Source organism: Rattus norvegicus, chromosome 1, assembly GCF_036323735.1.
Source record: "Rattus norvegicus strain BN/NHsdMcwi chromosome 1, GRCr8, whole genome shotgun sequence".
NCBI classification, from domain to species: domain Eukaryota; kingdom Metazoa; phylum Chordata; class Mammalia; order Rodentia; family Muridae; genus Rattus; species Rattus norvegicus.
Window position 1 is genome coordinate 56,304,368 of NC_086019.1, and position 22,599 is coordinate 56,326,966.

At 44.1% G+C, this 22,599-nt stretch overlaps 1 long non-coding RNA gene across 4 annotated transcripts in view; it reads right to left on the minus strand.

Annotated features, from left to right (window-relative positions):
- Positions 1–22,324, minus strand: part of LOC134482759 (uncharacterized) — a 72,534-nt gene extending 50,210 nt beyond the window's left edge. The window contains exons 1-3 of one of the 4 annotated variants that reach the window (XR_010059295.1): positions 22,227–22,324; positions 19,034–19,138; positions 1,501–1,709 (exon numbers count right to left, since the gene is read on the minus strand). This is a non-coding gene — a long non-coding RNA (uncharacterized LOC134482759). Of the gene's footprint in view, positions 1–1,500; positions 1,726–19,033; positions 19,139–22,226 lie in introns of all 4 variants that reach the window. The other 3 variants (XR_010059292.1, XR_010059305.1, XR_010059287.1) reach the window with 3 other exon arrangements.
- Between the last annotated feature and the right edge of the window lie 275 nt (positions 22,325–22,599).

Sequence of the window (22,599 nt, forward strand, 5' to 3'; positions counted from 1 at the left end):
GAGAGAGTGTGAGATGTCTGTGGAAGAGCCCACAGGGACTGCAGGATTCTGTGGGAAAACATCTGGTAGCTTCTGGAGGAGCTGCAGCAGCCAGGCCACATGGAACTACACTGGGGGTGAGCTATAGGCCCAAGTAGCAAAGAGCCTGATCTGGCCATTGCTAGTCTGAATCCCTGGGTGCACGCTGGAATGGTCACTCAGGACTACTACATTGAAGGCCAGTCAAGGGCATGCAATGTGTCACTAACACTGTGTGTGGCTACATTCTCAAAGTCTTGTCCAGGAAAAAACCACTGGCCTTGACCACTAAAGTTGAGTCCAGACTCATGGGCTACAGGATAGCAGATTGAACTGAGTCTGAATTCCCATGAGTATGACCTCTGGCTGATCCCTGGGCTCAGGATAGATGAGCATGAGAAGGCACCATTCCTGTGTCTGCAGGAGTAGCAGAGAGCTCAGAATACATGAGCCACTCCTAACCCTGACTGGAGCCACTCTGGGGAGGACATGGCATCATTTGTGAGATGGCCTTATATGGGACACTGTGCTCTGGTTTGTGGCACATACAGCTCCTGTCTTTCTTGCTGACAGGTCAGATCCTCAGCTGGCCTCATCACGGACAGTCCCATGAGGAAGGATGTGTGGTTCCTACTTGAGAGTTACAGCAGGAATGAGCCCAGGACACGATGGGCCACCACAGTGAGTACGGGCAGTGCTCCTGTCTTGGCCCTGATTTACCTGTCTTTTCTTCCTCATCCTCCTCCAACTCATCTCAGCAGCCACCCAGAGACCTTTGCAGGAGTGTGGGTCAAGCTAATCAGGGTGCAGGGCTTGAGGTCAAATTCTGGGTAAGGTCTCCATATAGCCTGGATGGCTCCCACACACTGCCCAACTAAGATTTTCAAATTGGGTCCTCAGGGTTGTGGAGAATCCTCTACAGGTCACGCTGCAGGTACAGCCAATTCCTTGGGAACACTGGTTTAGCAGTGGTCCTCTGCTTCAGGCACAGAGCCTTAGTGGGAGGGCTTGCTGAGTGGCACACCAGGACCAGAAGAGTGTAGAGCCTTGGAGAGGTGTACATGAAGAACTGCAAGACTTTATTTCTACCCTTCTTTACCTCTATCTTGTACTAAAGGGTTTTTACCAGACCCCTAGGGACCTAAGAAACTTGAGTTTGTACCACCATAGGGCACTGGAGAAACTAAACCAGCAGCCCTGTGAAACCCCGGTAGAGGACAGTGTGGGCTCTGTGTTTCTGGACTGAATCTAGACTGGCATGAAGGCTGATTGACCAGCCAGCACGATGCTGGACTCACTGAGAGTTAGGAACAGTTAAAGAGTGGGAGGAGAGAGCATAAGAGGCAGTCACAGCAGAATCCAGGCCAACAATGGAACTAACTCATGTAATAGAGAAGCACATGCCCTCCCAAAAGTCTGTCAGCTTAAGGCACCACACTGAAGAATTGAACCAATAACATGCCCCATTTACACATCTCCTACCTGTGGTTCGTGTAGGGTCCTCAGGGAAGATCCTAAAGTCCATCGTGGCTGAAAAGCAGAAATATGCACATCACTGCAATGTGAAGGCTACTCTCAGCTGATGGGACCCACACAGTCTGTGGACAAGTTTGCTTAAGTGAAAGGTGGCCGTCCTGGAACTCTGGCGGTTCTTTCAGGGTAGTATACGATGACCACATCTAGAGCCATTCCTGAAAGACATAAGTGCTAAAATTCAACAATAGGGAGAGAATACTACACTGGATGGAATCACTCGACCCAGTGTGGACAAAAAGAGGTCCTACGCCATGGCATGGAGGCTCCCAAGAACCTCTAGGATGAATGTGAGCCCCACACGAGGCCACAGCCCAGCCTGGAAGAACATTAAAATATCTGAAATTATCAGGGATCATAAAGTAGGTGGGGCAGGACATGGAGCTGTTGCATGCTGGAAAGGTTGGAGGAAACAGCATGGGGCAATATAGAGGGCAGTGTGCCATGAGAGCTAAGACAGAGAACCAACAGGATGACCTATCACACCCAGGACAGATTGTCTATGCCAGAATTAGAACAGTCTGGGTAGACCTGGAGCCCTGGGATTGTAAGAGCATAGAAAGCACCAACAGTCATGGTGAGGACTACCACCATGTTGCTGTATCTTTCTGCAGGTTGAAGAGGAAGAGAACAACCACAGAGGTGACCAGTATGTCCTCAGCCTGGACAATGCCTGTCTGCTCAGTCATACAGACAGCTCATGACTAGATCACCCAGCGAAACCTGAGACTGCACACTGGTTAGCTCCTCTCAATGGCATGAAGTTCATTCTGTGCTAGCCTGGCAAAGATCCACCCCTGCCAGATATTGTAGTGTAGGCAAGAGCCATACAGCAGCCCTGTCTGTGCCAGCCAGCCTTTAAGGTTTTTTGGTAACATTCCAGAACCAGCAGCCTTTGGCCATGTCTGGGCAAGGCAGTTTTTGGCCCTCAACCCTGATGCACACTATAAAGGTCTTTTTGCCTGCCCACTTTTAGAAGATAGGCAGCCAGTTCTGTCATTAGCTTAGGGCATGTGGTGGGCCCTATTCTTCCTTCACTGAAACTAAGCTCCTAAGATTCTCAGGTGCAAACGTGTCTGAGAGAAACAAGTGTCTATGTTAGCCCTGAAGCAGCTTGGGCTCCTGTCTTATCTGCAAGAGTTGTCATGGTGAAACTTGGGCAGTAGAGGGAGCTCTATGACTGTAAAGCCTGCCTAAGCTCCAAGGACCCAGAGCTGGCTACTGCAGGATGTCTTAGATCAAAACTCTGTAGGTCCTTTTCCCATGTCTTGCTTTTAAGTACAGTAAGCAACACAAAGGCCTCCCTTGCAGTATGTCTCACTTCCACCCAAACCTTGCAAACAAAACACCAGTGGATGCAATGGGAAAGAATCCTTACCCCATTCCTCAGGCTGTGGGGGCTGCCTCCACCTGGCATGATAGTGTTCCTGGGGCAGTGGTATAGGGCTGTTTGGGGTCTCCTCTCCTCACCTTAGTCAAGCAGGTTCAGGGGCCAGTAAGCAGGTGCAGTTCATGGGCTCTGGGAAGGTATATGGTACGTTATCTACCCATGGAGCCCTCATGATTCCTTTACTGCCCAAGGTCCAAAGAAGTATTTGATGTCCATTTACTTGGGCAAGAGGAGACTTGAATGTCACTGCTGAGCTCAGATTCTTGGTAGTTGTGCCAGCATTGTGTGAGAGCCACATCTGGATCCCTTCTAACATTCGTCAGTGTGGAGCTCAAGTCTACCTGGCTGGGTAGGGCAGAACCTCCTCATCTAGGCCTTCTCCTGTGGGTCCTGAGCTCAGCCAGAACGTGGAGTTTGGACAACCAGTCAGGATGTCAGTTGATGCAATGACTCACACTGGGGCACAGGCAGAGCTGAGCGTTCTATTGTCTGGACAATGTGATAACAAACAGACTGGGAACCATGGGAGGAGGAGGACCCCCAAGCTAGCTCAGGTTTCAATCCCAAAAGATCAGTGTTCCCCATTCTTATGAAGTGCGTTAACTATCCCTGACCAAGAGGTATGTTAGCTTCTATTAGAAAAAGTTTGGGAACAAAAACCCTAGTGTTAAGTGGGGACTGTGCCAACTGTGAATGACCAGCATGGGGCAGGACTGGTGTCAAGACATGCCCCCCTGACACACACACAGGCACACATGCAGGTGCATATATAGGCACACATGCACATGAGCATGTGCAAACACACACACACACACACACACACACACACACACACACACACACACACACACACACCACCTGGTACCAAGGGGGTGTGTCCTCCTTGCCTTTCCTTAGCTTCCCCTCATCACATATGTCCCTGAAGAGTCTGAGCCAAGGGTAGTCCCTCCCCTCTCTGAGGTTTTTATCCCTCAAGCTCAGGTAAGGTCACTCTGATCCTCTTTCCTTGCCTGGCCTCAAGCTTGTCACCTGGTCCTGGGGTTCACAAGTGCTACCAAGGAAGAAAGTACCCCCCCGCCAGCATGCTAGGAACATAGCATATTTGTATTTTATGGCAAAACTACTTTGAATTTGGTTGTCTGGCCCTCAGTACCCTACCCTCTCCTTTTTTAGGGCCACAGTTCCTGTCCTCTGGCTTCTGGTCCTCATCATTCTCCACCCTGGTTTCTTAAGTAGTTGGTTCGTTTTAGTCTTCCTGACCTTCAACCAGTGGTCTCAGTCCTGCTCCTCCTTGTGGCAGTTTCATATTTGCTAATACGAATTTGCTCATTAAACATTTTGTTGTATTAAAAAAAAGGACGAAAGTGCAAATGTCTCCATTTTTACCCAGCTGCTCATACTGCTGGCTCTGGTCATGAGTCAAGTGTGGACAGGAGCTTGGTAGGGTCTAGGTACTTCGTTTGTCAGTGTGTCCACCAACACAAGTCTCCTGTGGTACCAAAGCACTCCAAATAGAGCTTGGGATGTGCTGGGTGGCATGGCTGAGTATGCCTGTGAATAGCAGACAGGCCCAGTACAGCCACAGTACAGCCTTCTCTGGGCGTGAATGTGCCTGAAAACAGATGATGTTTTGTTGGACAGGAATGGAAAAGTCACAGCTATGCACTTTGGCTTCAGTACACAAGTTGAACTAGGGCAAATGCTGAACCAATACTATGGTGGTTACACTTTGCTGCCTTTGAACTCTGCCTAGGCAAACTTCATAATAGTCCAAAGAATGACATATGGGACATAGGAGTAGCCTTATATTTCACGGTCGTCAGAAAGGTCTCATATGACCCTATAATCATGCAAGAGTTGAGAAGACAGGTTATGGCCTGTGTATACCTCGTCCACATGTGGGCTGTCAGAAGAACTTAAGGGCCTACATCATCTATCTATAAGGCATATTGTGTGGTCTTGGAGTTGAGCACAGGGACTTGCACATGTAAGCAAGTGCTGTACGCCTAGGTCCGTTTTCTGAACTATATTTTCTCTTTTATATCCACTTCCTAGGATATCTTAAAAAGAAAGTAGGGCCTTGGTCTACCATGAAATCTTGAACCTGAAGGTAAAGTTTAATACAAAGATCACATGTCACTCACAGATGAATCTAGTAGGAAGTACATGAACTTCAGTAGCACTCAATATGAAACCCACAATGTGTGTACACCACCCTCACTGCCCTCATTTAAACTCATGTTTGGACCACTGTCCCTAGCTGGAGACACCTTGTCATCTCCCAGAATAAAGTGGAGGCTTCGTGCTCCAGTGGAACAACTGATTCAAGGTGCAAGTGATGAGTAACATTACAGTGAACACCAGGGACTGCCCCTGCAGAGGCAGGAAGTGGCCCTTCCATTCCTGCTGGGGAAGCAGTATCTAAATTGTCCTGAACAGGGGAGGATCCCCTCACTCTAGCTGATATATTGGGTGACACAAGGAATGTAGGTAGATTATGAAATCACAGTACCACATTTCTTTCTGAGGCAGAGACTCTTGAGAAACTTTGCCCAGGAGTTAACAGCTCAAGATAGCAAGGTGAGGTCACTGTGGGCCCTGCATTGACCTATGAAAAGTTATTCATATTAATCACCATATCTTTAAAACTTACAGCATGTGAGAGCAAAGTCTCCTAGGAAACTCAGCTAAAACTAATCGGTGAGCATTTAAGAACACAAACAAGTAGGAAATTTAAATTCATGTGACTACTACTAGTAAAGCAACATGCTGGCAGGTAGATAAGGGCCTTTGTGTAAGGCCCCTGACAACATATAGAACTTGAGATGTCAAGTGCTCAGCTCACATGCTCAGTGCCATGAACTCAAGACAGAGCTTCTCTGTGAGTCACCATCTCTGAAGCATGGTGTGCAAACAGTGGCAACAAACCTTCTCCCAAGTTTGAAGCTGACTTTACTGTCATTGATTGTTTGCACCCTCCCCCAGATTGCCAGATTTGATTAACATTCTCTGAATTTCTCTCACCCATGTACAGATGGACCTCCCTCTGCACATGAAGCCTGTTCCTCTCAGGCCTGCTCTTCTCCTCCCCAGATTAGGAACTGGATACCTTTCAAGCCTACATTCTCAAGTCTTGTATCAAATTTGGGTACACAATAGGCACAACATGACATTGAATGCCAAATGACACTTGCCTACCAGACAATGATTACAGTCCAGGGGTCCCAAATGGAAACTGGCCAGGGAAGGTCAGGTAACCCCTATCCTGTCTCTATGTAGAGACAAAAATTGACACACCTTCCCAAGCAGACTTTCTCAGCTGTCTCAGCCCACACAGCAGTCCTTTGCTGAGCTTCTTTACTTCCAGTGACCAATGAGAATACATGAGAAGATGCCTGATTCTGGAAAGACCTGGGCCCCATGAACCACAGCAGCCGCAGCTTCTGATCAAAGGTGATTCCAGGAACTGAAAATGTCTAATGTTCCTGTGGCGATTTGAAAACAGTAAGGCCAGGGAGTGGGACTATTTGGAGGTGTGGACTAAGTGTGGCCTTGATGAAATACATGTGTCACTGTGGCTGTGACCTTTACGTTTCTTGTCTGAGCTGCCTGGAAATCAGTTTTCTCCTAGAGGCCTTCAGATGAAGATGTAGAACTCTCAGGTCCTCCTGCACCATGTCTGCCTAGATGCTGCCATGCTCCCACCTTGATGACAGTAAAGTAAACCACTGAATCTGTAAGCCAGACACAAATGTGTTCTTTAAGAGTACCTCTGTTCATGGTGTCTGTTCACAGCAGTAAAACCCTAAATCAGTTACTCCTGATTACAGAATAGAAGCTTAGTTTAGTGATGTCGTTCCTTGAGGAGAGATGGCCTCTTATTAAGGTGCTATTCTTCTAAGAAATTTCAGGCTCTCTTCTGGCATGGGCATTCATTATAATATTAATCTTCCCAGTGTCCTTTTCACTCCAAACTATAATTTTTTATTTCTTTTTTGCCTCCTTTGCTTTGATTCATTATAGACCTGTTAAGAGTAATTGCTAAGAACAACATGACAGTGGTTATACAAGGCTCTCTTCAAATCTGCACCAAATAATTTTGTTTATTACTTTTAAATTTAGCCTCAGGTAAGGTGTTAGGGTGTGGGAAGAAGGAACCCATATTTCTGTAAGAGCATCACAGGAAATATCATTAGCCAGTCGTAAACATTGTTCCCTTCCGAATCCCCTTGTTCTGGGCTTCCCCAGTCTGAATAGTTCTTGGCACTCCTGAGCATTCCAAGCTCCTGCCAGTATAGACCATTAAGCTCTTCTTAGACCATTCAACAACTTCTAGGTCAAAGTTCCAAAGTTTTCCATATTCCCCTAAACAAGAACCAAACAAGCACAACCTGGCAGGATCAGGTGTCACACAGCAAGAGTCCACTCCATTACATCACCATCTGCATTAGTTACATTTGTATTTCTGTGACAGAAATGCCATGAGCACAGCAAACTATAAAAGAAGTAGGGAGTTAGTGATCCTATTACAGAGACCACTTGTTACCAGAGGTTAAGTTCCATGACTACAAGGCATGGTGGACATATAAAGGCAGACCTATCAGAATCACACCAGACTTTTCGCCGGAAACTATGAAAGCCAGAAGATCCTGGACAGATGTCATACAGACCCTAAGAGAACACAAATGCCAGCCCAGGTTACTGTATCCTGCAAAACTCTCAATTAACATAGATGGAGAAACCAAGATATTCCATGACAAAACCAAATTTACACAATATCTTTCTACAAATCCAGCACTACAAAGGATAATGAATGGTAAAGCCCAACATAAGGAGGCAAGCTATACCCTAGAAGAAGCAAGAAACTAATCGTCTTGGCAACAAAACAAAGAGAAGAAAAGCACACAAACATAACCTCATATCCAAATATGAATATTACAGGAAGCAATAATCACTATTCCTTAATATCTCGCAACATCAATGGCCTCAACTCCCCAATAAAAAGACATAGATTAACAAACTGGATACGCAATGAGGACCCTGCATTCTGCTGCCTACAGGAAACACACCTCAGAGACAAAGACAGACACTACCTCAGAGTGAAAGGCTGGAAAACAAATTTCCAAGCAAATGGTCGGAAGAAGCAAGCTGGAGTAGCCATTCTAATATCAAATAAAATCAATTTTCAACTAAAAGTCATCAAAAAAGATAAGGAAGGACACTTCATATTCATCAAAGGAAAAATCCACCAAGATGAACTCTCAATCCCAAATATCTATGCCCCAAATACAAGGGCACCTACATACGTAAAAGAAACCTCACTAAAGCTCAAAACACACATTGCACCTCACCCAATAATAGTAGGAGATTTCAACACCCCACTCTCATCAATGGACAGATCATGGAAACAGAAATTAAACAGAGACGTAGACAGACTAAGAGAAGTCATGAGCCAAATGGACTTAACAGATATTTATAGAACATTCTATCCTAAAGCAAAAGGATATACCTTCTTCTCAGCTCCTCATGGTACTTTCTCCAAAACTGACCATATAATTGGTCAAAACACGGTCCTCAACATGTACAGAAAGATAGAGATAATCCCATGCATGCTATCAGACCACCACGGCCTAAAACTGGTCTTCAATAACAATAAGGGAAGAATGCCCACATATACGTGGAAATTGAACAATGCTCTACTCAATGATAATCTGGTCAAGGAAGAAATAAAGAAAGAAATTAAAAACTTTTTAGAATTTAATGAAGATGAAGGTACAACATACCCAAACTTATGGGACACAATGTAAGCTGTGCTAAGAGGAAAACTCATAGCATTGAGTGCCTGCAGAAAGAAACAGTAAAGAGCATATGTCAGCAGCTTGACAGCACACCTAAACGCTCTACAGCCTAAAGAAACAAATACACCCAGGAGGAGTAGAAGGCAGGAAATAATCAAACTCAGAGCTGAAATCAACCAAGTAGAAACAAAAAGGACCATAGAAAGAAACAACAGAACCAAAAGTTGGTTCTTTGAGAAAATCAACAAGATAGATAAACCCTTAACCAGACTAACGAGAGGACACACAGAGTGTGTCCAAATTAACAAAATCAGAAATGAAAAGGGAGACATAACTACAGATTCAGAGGAAATTCAAAAAATCATCAGATCTTACTATAAAAGCCTATATTCAACAAAACTTGAAAATCTGCAGGAAATGGACAATTTCCTAGACAGATACCAGGTACCGAAGTTAAATCAGTAACAGATAAACCAGTTAACCAATCCCATAACTCCTAAGGAAATAGAAGCAGTCATTAAAGGTCTCCCAACCAAAAAGAGCCCATGTCCAGACAGGTTTAGTGCAGAATTCTATCAGACCTTCATAGAAGACCTCATAGCAATATTATCCAAACTATTCCACAAAATTGAAACAGATGGAGCACTACTGAATTCCTTCTATGAAGCCACAATTACTCTTATACCTAAACCACACAAAGACCCAACAAAGAAAGAGAACTTCAGACCAATTTCCCTTATGAATATCGACACAAAAATACTCAATAAAATTCTGGCAAACCGAATCCAAGAGCACATCAAAACAATCATCCATCATGATCAAGTAGGCTTCATCCCAGGCATGCAGGGATGGTTTAATATATGGAGAACCATCAACGTGATCCATTATATAAACAAACTGAAAGAACAAAACCACATGATCATTTCATTAGATGCTGAGAAAGCATTTGACAAAATACAACACCCCTTCATGATAAAAGTCCTGGAAAGAATAGGAATTCAAGGCCCATACCTAAACATAGTAAAAGCCATATACAGCAAACCAGTTGCTAACATTATACTAAATGAAGAGAAACTTGAAGCAATTCCACTAAAATCAGTGACTAGACAAGGCTGCCCACTGTCTCCCTACTTATTCAATATAGTTCTTGAAGTTCTGGCCAGAGAAATCAGACAACAAAAGGAGGTCAAGGGGATACAGATCGGAAAAGAAGAAGTCAAAATATCACTATTTGCAGATGATATGATAGTATATTTAAGTGATCCCAATAGTTCCACCAGAGAACTACTAAAGCTGATAAACAACTTCAGCAAAGTGGCTGGATATAAAATTAACTCAAATAAATCAGTAGCCTTCTTCTACACAAAAGAGAAACAAGCCGAGAAAGAAATTAGGGAAACGACACCCTTCATAATAGACCCAAATAATATAAAGTACCTCGGTGTGACTTTAACAAAGCAAGTAAAAGATTTGTACAATAAGAACTTCAAGACACTGAAGAAAGAAATTGAAGAAGACCTCAGAAGATGGAAAGATCTCCCATGCTCATGGATTGGCAGGATTAATATAGTAAAAATGGCCATTTTACCAAAACATCTACAGATTCAATGCAATCCCCATCAAAACAGCAATCCAATTCTTCAAAGAGTTAGACAGAACAATTTGCAAGTTCATCTGGAATAACAAAAAACCCAGGATGGCTAAAGTATCCTCAACAATAAAAGGACTTCAGGGGGAATCACTATCCCTGAACTCAAGCAGTATTACAGAGCAATAGTGAAAAAAACTGCATGGTATTGGTACAGAGACAGACAGATAGACCAATGGAATAGAATTGAAGACCCAGAAATGAACCCACACACCTATGGTCACTTGATTTTTGACAAAGGACCCAAAACCATCCAATGGAACAAAGATAGCATTTTCAGCAAATGGTGGTGGTTCAATTGGAGGTCAACATGTAGAAGAATGGAGATCGATCCATGCTTATCACCCTGTACAAAGCTTAAGTCCAAGTGGATAAAGGACCTCCACATCAAACCAGACACACTCAAACTAATAGAAGAAAAACTAGGGAAACATCCGGAACACATGGGCACTGGAAAAAATTTCCTGAACAAAACACCAATGGCTTATGCTCTAAGATCAAGAATCGACAAATGGGATCTCATAAAACTGCAAAGCTTCTGTAAGGCAAAGGACACTGTGGTTAGGACAAAACGGCAACCAACAGATTGGGAAAAGATCTTTACCAATCCTACAACAGATAGAGGCCTTATATCCAAAATATACAAAGAACTCAAGAAGTTAGACCGCAGGGAGACAAATAACCCTATTAAAAAATGGTGTTCAGAGCTAAACAAAGAATTCACAGCTGAGGAATGCCGAATGGCTGAGAAACACCTAAAGAAATGTTCAACATCTTTAGTCATAAGGGAAATGCAAATCAAAACAACCCTGAGATTTCACCTCACACCAGTGAGAATGGCTAAGATCAAAAACTCAGGTGACAGCAAATGCTGGCAAGGATGCAGAGAAAGAGGAACACTCCTCCATTGTTGGTGGGGTTGCAGACTGGTACAACCATTCTGGAAATCAGTCTGGAGGTTCCTCAGAAAATTGGACATTGAACTGCCTGATGATCTAGCTATTCCTCTCTTGGGCATATATCCAAAAGATGCCCCAACATATAAAAAAGACACGTGCTCCACTATGTTCATCGCAGCCTTATTTATAATAGCCAGAAGGTGGAAAGAACCCAGATGCCCTTCAACAGAGGAATGGATACAGAAAATGTGGTACATCTACACAATGGAATATTACTCAGCTATCAAAAAAGATGACTTTATGAAATTTGTAGGCAAATGGTTGGAACTGGAAAATATCATCCTGAGTGAGCTAACCCAATCACAGAAAGACATACATGGTATGCACTCATTGGTAAGTGGCTATTAGCCCAAATGCTTGAATTACCCCAGATACCTAGAACAAATGAAACTCAAGATGGATGATGAAAATGTGAATGCTTCACTCCTTCTTTAAAAGGGGAACAAGAATACCCTTGGCAGGGAAGAGAGAGGCAAAGATTAAAACAGAGACTGAAGGAACACCCATTCAGAGTTTGCCCCACATGTGGCCCATACATATACAGCCACCCAATTAGACAAGATGGATGAAGCAAAGAAGTGCAGGCAGACAGGAGCCGGATGTAGATCGCTCCTGAGAGACACAGCCAGAATACAGCAAATACAGAGGCGAAAGCCAGCAGCAAACCATTGAACTGAGAATAGGACCCCCGTTGAAGGGATCAGAGAAAGAACTGGAAGAGCTCGAAGGGGTTCGAGATCCATATGAACAACAATGCCAACCAACCAGAGCTTCCAGGGACTAAGCCACTACCTAAATACTATACATGGACTGACCCTGGACTCTGACCTCATAGGTAGCAATGAATATCCTAGTAAGAGCACCAGTAGTAGGGGAAGCCCTTGCTCCTGCCAAGACTGAACCCCCAGTGAACGTGATTGTTGGGGGGAGGGCGGCAATGGGGGGGAGGGGGAGGGGAACACCCATAAAGAAGGGGGGGATTAGGGGGATGTTTGCCTGGAAACCGGGAAAGGGAATAACACTCAAAATGTAAATAAGAAATACTCAAGTTAATAAAAAACAAACAAACAAACAAACAAAAACCAAAAAAACAAGGCATGGTGGAAGGAGCAGGAAACTGAGGGCTCACATCTAGAATCACAAGTACAAAGCAGAAGGTGCACTGGGAGTCACGAAAATCACAGTAACCTCAAGTCCAGCCCAGATGACATTCTTTCTCCAGCAAGGGCACACCTCCTGAATCTTCCCAAACAGATTCACCAACTGGGAAAGGAGTACTCAAATGCCCGAGACAGTGGAGGATAGCTCATTCAAAATGTCATGGTGATTCAGGAATTCGAATCAGTAACAGAGAGAACCTTCACTCTGGGTCAATGTGTGTTGCTGCAGAGCCAGCAAGCTGCTCTCCCTCCTCTTTCACATAAGTTGTGGATTAAGTAAAAATGTAAACAAGCATCTCCATGGAAAATCAACAGCCCCTTTTTTTTTTTTTTTTTTTTTGGTTCTTTTTTCCCCGGAGCTGGGGACAGAACCCAGGGCCTTGCGCTTCCTAGGCAAGCACTCTACCACTGAGCTAAATCCCCAACCCCTCAACAGCCCTTTTAATCTGGTAATACTTATAGGATAAGTCCAGAGGTGCTGGACACGGAAATCACAGAAGGATCCCACGCAAACTCAAACCCTTTAGTCTTCAGGAATAAAAATACCACAGAAGCCAAAAGGGGCAAGGACATTGAGCAAACACTCACTCACTCAGCAGATAAAATTTCACCTAGTCCTAACCCACAGACCTACTTATAAACAGCATACATTCTGCTGGTACCTATTCAACACAACCCTAAATGCTGCAATCAAAACAAATGGTTTCTTACTTTGTTAAGTATGACTTAAAAACTCTGAAGGAGTCCTCTGAAGGAGGTAAATGGAAACTTCTCAGGGCCTGGGGTGGTTGGCTAAGGGAGTACAGAATAACAAAACAACAACACCCAATTTCCCCACCAGCAAGCAGAAACCGGCCTGATGTCAGTTGCCAATTCCTGAGGGTTTAACAGAAGCCTACAGACTGGAAGGACTGAGGTAGGTGAGATTAAAATAGTTACACTGAAAGCCCACTTGAGGAATGAGAAAGGTAGCAACTGGACATTGCTCTGTGTGTGTGTGTGTGTGTGTGTGTGTGTGTGTGTGTGTGTCTGTCAGTCTGTCTGTGTCTGTGTTTGTGTCTGTGTGTGCCTGTGTAGAGGTCTGTGTGTGTGTTTGGGTTTTTGTTGGTTATTTTCAGGCAGGGTCACACCACAAAATGTGGCTATCTTAATATTTAACATGTAGACCAGAGTAGTTTAGACAGTTTAGAGAGCCTCTCTCTCCCAAGTGGTGCCATTAATGATGTGTAGCACCAGTTATGGGTGACTTTAAATCTCAAATTCTGAAGATTTTATAAGTCTTCTTTTGCTTGTCTTAACAATGCTGCTTCTTGAGGCAATACATGGTGCACTAAGAACAGAATAGAATATACTGTGTTCGTTGGTGAGATGGATCAGAGGTGAAAGGAACTTACTGACGATCTGAGTTTAGTTCCAGAGGTACTGTTAATATTCAAAAACAAGTACTGTCAATTTGTATTCTTTCTAATAATCTGTCAGGGCATCCAGTCAGAGATTAAACTGTTTTTCGTGTTGTGATGCTACACAATCATAAGACTGATTCCTGTGGAACAGGCTAGTGGAGCAGACAGTAATCAACAGGACACGAGAAAACCTACAGAGCAGAAACTAGAGAGATGGTTCAGGGTTTGAGAGCACTGGCTGCCCTTGCAGAGGACCTGCACGTGTATTGCAGGACCCATAGGCAGCTCACAGCCATCTGCAACTCCTGGTCTCAGGTATCTGACCCTCTTATGACTTTGGGGACACTGCCTAATACATACAGTGCACATACCCACATATATGTGGACCATGCATATACACAAAATAAAATACCTAACTCTAAAAGAAAATAAATCCTTCAGAGACATCAAACAGATTCATGATACCCTGTTGGACACACTGACTTTTGTGACATGAGACAATGGCCAGCTTTGCTCTTATGACCTTGAAGAGGAGCTATTAACTAACCTTCATGACCAGAGAGAGCAGGTATTCTAAATCTTATGACATGGGAGAGTGGCTATACCAAAACATGTGTCCTGACACTTGAAGTTAAATCCATAACTACCAATATTAGCAGTCAGCAGCTTTCTAAATTCATTTTGTGATGTCTACATTAAATTACAGCCAAATATATTCAAAACGTGACCAAAATAACTATTTCTGCAGACTTTCTGACATGTACAATAACTGATAAGTGATAGAGTTATTACTACCATTTCCCAGCATCAAACACTGAGCCTCTCCAATCTGAAGATATTCCTGCACAAACCAACTTCTCTCTTCTGGAATATACTAAACTGAAGCTGAAGAGTTAAAATAAAAACTTCATAAAAACTGCAAAAGAACAGCAGATAAGGGGGCAGGACAGAGCTGGCCTGAGATGTGCCCGGCCAAGCCTATAAACAAGGTCGAGGGATTGTTCCAGGAAGGGGGCCATCCGGACGGATGACTCCCTGCTCTACAGATAAAGACATTCTCCTATATTGAGAACACCCCAGCCCGCACGTACTGCTTGCAGATGAGACCTTGTACCCATTTCCCTTGCTGATAACCACGCGAAACCCCCTGGCTTCTCCTATATAAACCCCTGCCTGAAGAGGCTCGGGGCCGATTCCTCTGTCTCCTGTGTGAGATAGGTGTCAGTCCGGGATCTCGTTAATAAACGCTACCTCTTGCTGTTACATCAAGACCGGCTACTCGCGTTTCTTGGGGGCACCTCAACCTGTGACTGGAGAGAGTCTCCCCAAGTTTGGGGGTCTTTCAAAGCTAAAGCCATCTCAGTTCACCTCTACAGCTGCAGCCTGGTCCTCCTCTCACAAGCACTCTTAAAACATAACCCCATGACAGTAGTCACACTGTGAAATGAGTGTTGTTTAAGGGTGCCTGAGCAAGTCCACTTTCTGTTGCAAGAACAAAATGACTGAAGCTGGCTTATGCATGAAGAGGTTTGTTTGGGACAGTTTTGTTATTGAAAGCTGGGGTGACCTCACTGGCTCAGCTTTGGTCATAGTACCATATGATATCATGGTTGGAGTGTGTGCTAGAGAGAAAGATCCCATGGCATGATGAGAAGTGAGAGGGGTTTGGGAAGAGTTTGGATCTTTTCATAGCCACCAGGTTTTGCTACACAGGCTCCCTCTAGACATGACATAACCATCTTGCAGTAGGCACCACCTGTGTGTGTGTCTGTGTGCTTGTGTGTTTATGATATGTGTAGTATAATGTAGGTTGTGTGTGTTTGTATCTATATATGTGTGTCTTTGTGTGCGTGTGCACTTGTGTGTGTGTGTGTGTGATTTCCATGTGTTTATTTGTGTGTGTGCCTCTGTGTGGTATGGCATGATGTGTATGGTGTGGTATATGTGTATGTGAATGTGTGTGTGCACCCGTGTGTGTGGGCATCTGAGTTGTGTGAATGCATGTATGTATGTGTGTGTGTGTTCCATGTGTGTTTTGTGAGTATGTGCATGTGTGTGGGCATGTGTGTGTGCACATGTGTGCATTTGTGTGTGCACATATGTGTCTGTATGCATGTATATGTCATGAGTGTGTGTTCATGTATGTGTGTTTGTGTGTGTGTGTGTCTTGTGTGAGCATGAAGAGACAAAATGAAAAGATTAAGTCCTTTTTTCATCACTCTCTCCCTTACAAGTTCAAGTCAAGCCACTCACTGAAACACAAGTCTGTCATCTCAGCCAGGCTGACTGTCAGCTACAAGAATAGGCTGGTATCACACTGTCCCACAGTTCTAGGATTATGGGCATATATAGTCCACAGTCACAGCTGGTTAGTCCTAATGGTTCTTACATGAGCTTCCAGCACAAGGCCTTTTGGGGACATCCATAATCAAATGATGACAGGGACAGACCTTGCTACCCTCAAGCATACCATTTTCAAGGAAGAAGCCTTCTTGTTAAAAGCAGTGAAAACAGCAGGCACAAGAACACCTGACCTCACTTTCCTCCTGAGACACAGAGATAGAAGCCACACATAACTCTGGTCTTCCCACTGAAGAGAGGTCAGCCTGAGCTAAGCAGCTCTCATCTGTCCCAGTTTTCTTCTTGGCTTTCATCATAGGGAAGCATGATAAATATTTTTCCAAGTCTGCACAGGTCACCAACACCCTTCCTAGTTGTGTCTGACAAAGCCACATGGAGACTACTGTGTAACTGGAGTCCTAGTCTATGGCATCTCTCTCCTTCACACTACACTCTTTCTAATGAAGCTTTGATAAGGAAACTATATTCTTTGTGTACTGACAAATCCCACATTCTTTACATGTGGCTATTGTTTCTTGCTCAGCATGCTTGCCTGGAGACAGGGGTGGATGCAGGTATTTTGGAAACAAGGCGAGATGCTGGTACTCTAGTAGCCATAGGACACAAGCCATCACAGCTATAGTTCAGAGCATGGCATGCATTCACAAAGAAGACGCTGTAGGCACCAAGAGCAGCTACATCCACAGGGACCTAAGGAGAGGGACCTGATTGCTACTGTTCATGTTGCATTTCCTCTTTGTTCTGACTGTTTTAAATGGAATTGCCCAACACAACACACTTCCTAGGATATCTGACAGCCACTCACAGATGCACATGCAGGTAAAACACCAATGCAAATGAAATAAAAATAAATAATTTTAAACTAGTATATAAGAGAGAGAGACTGGTGTTTATAAAAGAGAAACTTACCCTCAAAAACTATTTACTGTCCTGAAATCTATTTCTCATAAGCAGAGGACCATAGGCATGGAATTCTTTCTCTCCACACTTCTCAGTGTGTGCTAGGGTACTCGATCTTTATAGGTATTTGGTGAAACATTGAGGAGCTTAGAAAGATTAGCATCATGTTGCATGTCAGCTGTCTTTATAGTCTTGAGTTCCATGTTTTCAGCTGAGCATCTGTTGCAATGGGTTCTGTATCCTGAGTTATTGTCATGGTCTGTGGAACTCCATTAACTACATGGATACAGGGGCCACAGAATGGTCATCTGGTACTTCCCCAGCCCATGAACATGACCCATGTCCAGTCACAAGTCAGAATTGGGTCCTCAAAGCTGCCACCAGGAATGCATGTAGACAAAACTAAGGTATCTGAGGAGGGTAAGGAGGAACAGAGTCAGGTTGAGGCCTGTTTCAAATTCAGAATTGCCAAGTATGTATTTCAGTTAACTGCTTTCATATTTCCCTACTGGGTGAAATCTTATCACTTGTTAGATTGGATCTTTTAAGCCAGAGAGCTAACACTGCTGAAGCAAAATCGTCATACAGACAGGCTATCAGGAATGTCACCCATGTTTATTATCTCTGGTAACAGCAGAAGTGCAGAAACATTTCCTCACTCAGGGTGAGTATGGCACAAAGAAAACCAGTGCATGCTCCTTACACCCCTGAGGGCTTCCCAGTGTAGGGGCCAGCACACTGGGTTCTGACAGTCAATGTGTCTGTGATGTGACTAAGGCACTAGGGACTGCTTACATCATCAACAGCAAGGGTCACTTTTCTAGGGATGGCACTGCAGAGATCAGACAGTAGTTAAACCTGAAAGCTCATCACATTCAACTTCTCCCTGAGCTCCTAACACACCTGATCCCCACACCCTAAGCACTTGCAAGGCCTTCATGCCTGCTGCTGTACTTTCACACTCTGCTTCCATGCACTCTGCATTCTTCCTCCTCTCATGCTCTGCTCCCAAGGCCCTGCCTTCCACCCTGGTTTTTCTTTATTTTTATTTCATGCTCCTACCTCTTCCATGTATTCTGAGTGGATCAGCTATGGGGTAGGATCATGAAATCTGTGGTTTTAAACACACACACACACACACACACACACACACACAGAGAGAGAGAGAGAGAGAGAGACACACACACAGAAAAACACACAGACACATAGACACACACACACACACACACACACACACAGAGAGACACACACACAGTCGTACCAGTTTAAGACAAGACTATGTGTCTGCAGGGGATCCAATTCATGCAAGATTAGGGACCTGAAAAAAGATCACTAAACTTCAAAAGAAAAATCGAAAGAAAATAACTCAAAGGAGTGTCACTGCAGGTTCTGCCACCCAAGAAGAGCCCGTGAGAAGACGAAGGACATACTGAACAACCAGCCACACTGGAAATGTCTGCATCTGAACTGTGCAGCATCCCTATCCTGGAGTGTGGCATGCTGTGGGGGTGTCTGAGACACCATTTCTGAACACCTGGGTTTGCACTTATTTAGACCAAGTCATTGGGTGTTGAAGGTGACTACTATATCTATAGATTTATTAAAACTTATATGAATGAATTCATGATGCACAAATTGTACAACCCCACTCTCAAGAACCACCAACTGTTGGACGTATCATTAATGAATTATTCCTTAAATACTTCTGAGCACGGGGATGAAAAATTTAGGATTAATCTCTGTTCCACTTCTGGATGACACACTAAGTGTGCACCTCAGTGGAAGAAACCAACCATCTAAGGAAAGCCGCAGTCCTTTCCACCTTTTTGCAACCACAGTAGCCTACGCAAAGCAAACACTCACCTGTGGCTCATTGGTCAGAGCAAAACATTACTTCGTTATCTCTGCCAATCTCAGGGACAGAACAGCATTTTCTGTTTCTAGTTCAACTATCTTTTCTTCTTTAACCTGCAACCAAGGATCCAAAAAATGCATCAACACAGCACTTACCTGCCCACTTTGAAACACCATGAATGGACAGAGTGCAAGAAATGGTAGAAACAGCCTCAGCAAGGAGAAAGTCAACTGTCAGGTTGTGAAGACTCCTTCACATACTGCAGAGACAAGACAAGTCAGCCTCAGCAAGGCCTGGCCGGCTACCCACACACACCCCATGGCTCTGAGCCCATCAGCTCCAGACCTGAGGACTACCAGGGATGCAAGCTTTACACTCTGGACTCTTTAACCTTTGGTCAGGAAGGTACCATGGAAAGTACCTGGGAAGCAGAGTTTCCAGAGAAAGCCATAGAAACAGTTCAGCCTTAAAAATCAAAATCTGATCCCTTCAAAGCCAGGTGTGTGTGTGTGTGTGTGTGTGTGTGTGTGTGTGTGTGTGTGTGTGTGCGTGTGTGTGTAGGTGATCATAAGACATACGTGGTTTGGAAAATCAAGGAGAGGAAGGATTTATTGAGAAGCTGAGATGGTGGGGAATGAAGGGTGGATGTTGGAAGGAAGCTAGAGCATGGTGGGGTTTTATAAGCCAAAGAAGTGAAATTCGTATTTAATGCCCTTAAGACAACTGGTCCAGGTTCAGTGTTCTTGATGGTGGCTCAGTATTCCAGCTGTGGATTCAGGGAACTCAGAACATCATGATGAAAATAATCTCTCAGACTACAGAGTCAAATTCCTGCTGGTGCTGCAGTCTCATCAGAGAAGAAATTAAGTCCCTCCTCCTATGGATCCTCTCATTTTTGTCATTCTCGCCTGCAGGAGCTTCAGTCCTTCCTCTGAGGGGGCTACTCATATCTGCAGGTGATTTAGACCCTCTTGAAGGGAATTCTGTCTCCAGATTGGGATGCGGACCCTCCTGTTAGAGAATTAACTCTCTAAATCTTCTCACAGAGTATGTGTGACTACCTGGAGACAGCATTATCTGCACTTCTAAACTCTGATTGGTAAAGAGAACCCACGATATGAGTTTGAAAACCTCTGAGTTATACACTGTTAATTTCTAAATGTATTCTGTTGAGTATGAAAATTTCTGTAATATTTTGATGAAATTTACTTACTTCCTAGATTTCAAACAATAATAGAAGCTATAGTTAAAAGTTTAGTATGTGCTTCCTCAAAGTAATTTGAAAATATTTTTGATTTTTATTAAAGATGGTGTACGACATAGAATTTTTCCCAACTATTGTTTTGTTTACTGCTAGGATATAGAAATGCTTTATTTCTGTTGACAGAGCTCATATTCATTGTTCTGGTATAACTAATTGTTCAATGCTAAACTTTAGCAGATTCCTTAGGGTCTCTGCCATTTATAATAGGATTCCATCTACAAGTTGACTGCCTTGTTCTTCCTTTCTCATGTGATGCCTTTTGTGCAGTTTCTCCCCATAAATGACAAAGTTAGACCATGAGAACAATGCTGGATAGCAGTGCCAAAAAGACCTGGGACACATTTAAAAAGTCTGGTCCAATTAGAATGGGGCTCTGTGAGAAATTTCTGTCAGGTTTGCCCTGACCATATGAGTCTCTCTTGAGTGCCTTAGGTTGGATAAGATATACCCCAATTCATATGGTGAAGGATGAAGTCCCTGACACTGAGCAGGTGACACTTAAAGACAGTGCCTTCAAGGTCATCGATTCAAGGAAGCCTGAAAGGTGGGCTCTGTTGTAATGTCTTTGGGGTCTTATGAAGGGAACCATAGAGCAACAGACACTTACAGGGTGCAGGGAGAAACCACAGAACACCTAAAGGAATCAGCTACCTACAAACTGAGGAGAACTGGAGCCAATTCTTGGACCCAAGACTTCCAATCTCAAGCCCACAGAAACCTCTGCTCAGTTCTGCAGGCAGCCCAAAAATATTACAGTGTGCGTTCTTGGTGTGTCCTGGAGCCTGAAATTCACTGCTGTAAGCTCAGTTCTATCTTGGGGTAGATGGGACTAAGCATTAGATCTTAAGATTTATTTCTCAAGGTGAGATAAAGTGGTCCTGAGTTGGGTGCTAAGGTACAGTCCCAGGGTGAAGCTTCTGGATAGCTAAGTTGGGCCTTGAAACAAAACAGAGCTGTGCGGTCCCCAGGAAACTTAACACTTGTTGCTGGAACAAAGGTTTCTTCTTTCAATGTCCACTTAGGCAAATTTGCAAAGATCAAAAATGCTGATTGTGGTTCTCACCACTTTCCCTTGGAGCATGCCCACAGAGTTCCTTGTCTTCTACTGGGAAGTCAAGCCTTCTCTTATAAGGAGCTCTCATGCAGTCATCTCACGTCTCTGGTCAGGAAGAAAACCTGCTACAAACTCACCTTTAAGAGGCAGAACAGATCGTCTTCTCTCTGGTTAAGGTCACAGCATAGTCTTTATATGTTGGCTAGGATGGTGGGGCTTGAGCTCCCATTCCCTCAGTCTCTACCTTCTTTCCAGTATACCACAAGCCCTGGCTGGTCACATATCACTTTCCACAGAGACCTCTGTCTTCTAAGCCCTCAGTCTCCTCTGTTGAACAGGAGCTTTCTGTCCCTGCAGCCCAGACAAGGACTCTAACTTTAGGGTGGGGCTGAGTTTAGATCATGTAATGTTCAGACTCTCTGCTTGGCAGCCATTATCAGGCATAGTGTTTATATTTTTGTTCACTTTATCGGTCTATTTTTTCTACTGTGTGCTCTAAGAAGGGAACGCGTAGGGTTACATAATTTTTGGTGTTAGTAGCTGTACTCCCAAATCCTGCTCAGTATGTAGTCTGTGGCTGTTCAGCATAGCTGAGGGAGGTACCAAGTCAGGAGACCTTGAGGTGCTAATGCAGCAAATGAGAGGTCAAAGAGGACCCAAGTGGCAATTGGAGAAAGGAGCCATAAAGACAGTGAGGAGTAAACAGGTCAACTTCCCTAAGATTCCGAAAAGAAGCAGACCTAATTGGGCTCCATCCCAAGGGAACTCAAGATAAGACTCACAAAAGAGTGCTACCAAGCCAATCCCAATTCTCTTATTTTTCCCACATTCCTGAGAGCAGATAGGGGCGGTTTCAAATTCCCTGGGCTCCCTTCATACTCACAGGTATTTGATGCTGAAACTGCCACAACCTCTGTTCTGAAAATCCTCACAGTAACGAATGAAGGGCGTGGCTAAATCCTAGAGAGGGGGGGCTAGTATCGTTCATTGGCCACTCATGCCCATGCGCACTATGCCTACCCACAGGAATTTTCCAGTCTAGCTTACCGGTTCATTGAACCGGTTCATTGAACCCACAGGTTCATTTTGCTCCTGTCCTCTCAAGAAATACAAGGTCCCCACAGTGCTTGTAAAATACAAATCAATTTACTGTGGTATTGAATACCCATCTCACCTGGAGGCATCTCTTTCCCAGCCCACTCGCGATCCTGCCTCAGACTTCCCAGAGAGCAGGCCCTTCCCATTCCCCTCTACCA